Raw genomic sequence first — 4,351 nt, 5'->3', positions numbered from 1 at the left:
TTTATAAATGCATAGAATTTTGGAAAATACAACATTTTAAAGAGGCGCAGCAGTGTGAAATTGTGAAGCAAAAGGCAAAGCAGTTAGTCGAAAGAGTAACTTTTCAGTGTGCGTCGCCCCCCGGTGTCTGACTGTAGGACAGGTCATAAAGCCCGCCCCTCCATGTTCGTGAACGGGTCATAAAAACTCAAAGAGCACACCAAAAATAAATGTTTCTGTCCCTGAAGCTCGCTGTCATCACCCTGATGTTTGTTCAACTCTTTGTTTATATGCTCAGTTTGGTTTTAATGAGTAATTCAATTATACAAAAGGGGGCTTTTCAAAAATGGCCCAAATTCTTCATAAATCCCCAAAAGCCTTAGAAGGAAAAAAATGCCAAAACATTTTAAAAATATTTTTAAAAACAGTTTTTTAAACAGTTTAAATATTTCAAACAAACTATATTTATAATCATCAAAATTGTATATTTTAATCCGTCTTTTCTCTTCACGCCACGGCTTAAATGCATCATCTTTTTGTTGTTCTGTTTATTTTATAAAAATGACAATGAATGAATGAAAGTTGTTGCATGTATTATTTCAAACGCAAAATTATGATGACGGATGATTATTGATTATGATGGAATTTTTACGTCCCTGACGGACAGTCGGAGCGTCTAACGTGACCTCTGACAGAAATCACTCTGCTGCAGAGACGAGTTTAGGTGCAGAGACAGGACGCACCGGCAGCGCTGTGTGTGTGTGTGTGTGTGTGTGTGTGTGTGTGTGTGTGTGTGTGTGTGTGTGTGTGTGTGTGTGTGTGTGTGTGTGAGCGCTGTGATAGTGTTGTTGTTGTTGTTGTTGTTGTTGTGTGTCTGACAGATATTTTCTGTGTCTGCAGCAGAAACGTTTAAGCGGAGGAGATTGAAAAAGAGAGCAGACATGATGACACTGTGAGAAGATGGAGGAGGCTCAGCAGGAGGTAAAGACTTCAGACTCTAATATCACTCTCTGAAAATCAGCCTGTTTGTATTCAGCTGACAGCCATCAGATAAACATGACTCCTCTTCCTCTCCTCCTCCTCCTCCTCCTCCTCCTCCCTCAGTCTCTTGTTCTAACATCAGACCGTCGAGTCGCTCAGCGTCAGGACTCAGTCCGATCTGCTCCTTCAGTCAGACTTTAACTCCACAGTTTACAGAGAAAAACACACACAAACAACACATCTGAAACAACATAAGAGCGATAAATGAATACTGGAAACAACAGATCGTTATACAGCATCCATTAATACCAACACCCCTCACTTTATGTCACGCTCGTATCACTGCACACTTTCATTGAGTTCATTTTGTTAGCCAACATCACTCCTAATCATTAATATCAAATAGTCATTAATTTTCTGAATTTTAACCCCTTAAATACCAGGTTTGTGTCATGATGCCACCATGTTTTTAGATGAAATAATGACCGATGTTGAGTCTCCTCCTCCTCAGTGTGTGAGTGTAGCTGCTGACAGTCTGGGATATGTCAGTGTGTGAGTGTAGCTGCTGACAGTCTGGGATATGTCAGTGTGTGAGTGTAGCTGCTGACAGTCTGGGATATGTCAGTGTGTGAGTGTAGCTGCTGACAGTCTGGGATATGTCAGTGATCAGCAGCTACATTGACTGTGACAGGTCACCTAGTGGAAATAGCATGTATTTCCTCCATATGCCAAATATGGTCAAAATGACCTCATCAGGTGGAAAATAGTCAAAATGACAAATTCAGAGTCAAAAGCCCAGAATGACACCCAGAAATAATACAAGTCCTGTTTTTCTGCTCTGATGGCTGTGGGATCAAAAATGTCAGTTTGAATGGGTGTCACACACACACTGCATTATCGAGGTCAAAGGTCATCTTCACAGCGACATCATCATGTTTTGTATCTGTCAGGAGCAGACGGGGACGAGCGGTCAGATACTGAATTGTTGACACTAATGTGTAAACTGAGCTGATCTTCTGCCTGTCAGAGAAACTGGGCTGATGAGTGGAAGCGTACGAACACGCGGCGACTCCCAGTACGACACACGACTGGTCACCGCTGGACCAGCATGACATCGTATGTGCAGCTTCACCGCCAAGAGCTGCACGCAGGGGAATTAGCTCAAATGGTAGAGCGCTCGCTTAGCATGCGAGAGGTAGCGGGATCGATGCCCGCATTCTCCAGACACTTTTAACCCTTTCCTCTCTGCGCCGTCTGACAGCAGAGACTCAAACATGCGGTCTGAGTTCACTCTGATGGATCCGAACAGCTGATGACGCCGTTAGGAGGTTAATGTGGTTCTGTGACGTGATGTCGACGCGTGTCGAACGCGGAGAGACTCGATGCAGCAGCTGAACGGAAAGTTACGGCTCAGAGTTTGTTTCTGTTGCTTTACCGTCACGCCTGCTGAGATCGTTATTTACTTTTTAACAGCTTTAAAGAGGAAGAAGGTTTCTCTGTTTTCCCGTTCAGAGCTCTGTAACGCGGCGAGCTGCGAACACGTGCTGTTTTCACACGTTGACTGCAGCTCAGATACCAGCTGCTTTGATAGTTTCAGTCATGATTTGACACGGTGACGTGAAATATTCAGAGTTAAATGAAACCTGCGACGAGGATGGGATTCGAACCCACGCGTGCAGAGCACAATGGATTAGCAGTCCATCGCCTTAACCACTCGGCCACCTCATCCATAAAAATGGACATTTAGGGTGACTGATGAGCGCGGACGATAAAAAATAAACAGCATTGACCTTAAATGGACTTTTGTGAGGTTGTTGGTTTCGTGTCGCTGAGAACGAAGAAGGAACTGATCCGACCCGAGACTTCCTGTTGGAGTCAGTTTTAATGTTGACGTGGAAACATGGAGACTGAAGGAAACTCGGTTTACAGACTGAGAAACAAAAAAGTTTCTCACAGCAGCGCTCTGAGCTTCGGTCGCAGTTATCAGCCGACAGTGATGTTATTATCCGGGATGTTTTCATCACTGCGTGTGACGCAGGATTAGGGCCATGTCGAAGAAAAAAAATCCTATATTTCAAAAACAAAGACATAATATGTAATATTACACAATTAAAGTTGTAAATTTATGAGAAAAAAAGTCATCATATTATGAGAAAAAAACGGGCAAATTTATGTAATTAAAGTCTTAATATTACAAGATTTAAATCACAAATTTACTTGAAAAAGTTATAATACTCAGAAGAAACTCAGAAATAATTGGGAATACAGTTGATATAACAAAATTAAACATGTAAATTTACGTGAAAACAAGTTGTGAAATTTATTAGAAAATATGGTAAATTTACAGGAATAAAGTTGAAATATTAAAAGATTAAACTTGTAAATTCATGAGAAAAAGTCTTAATACTATAAAAAATAAACTGTAAATTTACAAGAATTAAGTTGTAATATTACAAGATTAAAATAAAAATTTACGAGAAAAAAAGTCGTAATATCATGAGAAAAAAACTTACAGGAGTAAATTAAAAATATTACAGGAGTGATCTTGTAAATTAATGAGAAAAAAGTCAACATTATTAGACATTTTTTTCTCAAAATAGTCAACATCTCAAAATTGCAACTTTATTCTTGAAATCTTTGTTTCTTTCTTTATCGTGGCCCTAATCCTCCGCCACAATCTCGAACGCCGTCAGAACAGAAGAGCTGAACTCAGAGGCGAAGTCGATCTTTAAGCTCGAGCTGAGGACGTGATGATGTTGAACTTAGATATTTGTCTGTCTGGCTGAGAGCGTTTGCAGCGCTGCGTTTCCTGTGTTCTGAGCGCGCTCAGTGGAGTGGAGGAGGAAAGTTTGATCGATGTGTGTGTGTGTGTGTGTGTGTGTGTGTGTGTGTGTGTGTGTGTGTGTGTGTGTGTGTGTGTGTGATGGATTCAGTCTGCAGGAGGTCGCAGTAATGAGTCGTCTAAAAGCAGCAGCCTGCAGTAATACCCTCTGATCACCGCCCGCTCGTCTGTCTGCCTCGTCTCAGCCCGTCCACATACTTTTGTCTACCCTGACAGCGGTGTGAATGTTGATGTTTCTGTTGATGGAGATCTCGACTGCTCTGCACACGGCTCCACCCTCCACCTCTGTGGGATGGACTGTGAACCTGACCTCCGTCATCAGATCTCACTGACGCCGTGTGAACGCAGCGCGCTGATAAACACACGTGTGGTAACACGAGGTCACGCGATGCGGTCAGCTGTCCACATACTTTTGTCCGTGTATGTGTGTGTCTCCATCAGCAGCTCAGACGAGCGGAGCTCAGCGGGGGTTAACGATAAAGAGGAGAGACTATTAAAGTCAAATGGTCCGTGAACTGAAGCCTGTGTGTGTGTGTGTGTGTGTGTGTG

At 42.4% G+C, this 4,351-nt stretch overlaps 2 non-coding genes across 2 annotated transcripts; one reads left to right on the top strand and one right to left on the bottom strand.

Annotated features, from left to right (window-relative positions):
- The first annotated feature begins 2,110 nt into the window (after positions 1-2,110).
- trnaa-agc (transfer RNA alanine (anticodon AGC)) lies at positions 2,111-2,183 on the top strand. The gene has a single exon. It is a non-coding gene; the product is annotated as a tRNA-Ala (tRNA).
- Positions 2,184-2,606: 423 nt separating this feature from the next.
- Positions 2,607-2,688, bottom strand: trnas-gcu (transfer RNA serine (anticodon GCU)). Its single transcript has one exon. It is a non-coding gene; the product is annotated as a tRNA-Ser (tRNA).
- Positions 2,689-4,351: the final 1,663 nt, after the last annotated feature.

This window comes from Plectropomus leopardus, chromosome 4, assembly GCF_026936395.1.
Source record: "Plectropomus leopardus strain MGB_pleo_1.0 chromosome 4, ASM2693639v1, whole genome shotgun sequence".
Taxonomy (NCBI): Eukaryota; Metazoa; Chordata; class Actinopteri; order Perciformes; family Serranidae; genus Plectropomus; species Plectropomus leopardus.
The sequence above is the reverse complement of the archived record's forward strand: the minus strand, read 5'-3'. Positions and strand labels throughout refer to the sequence as shown.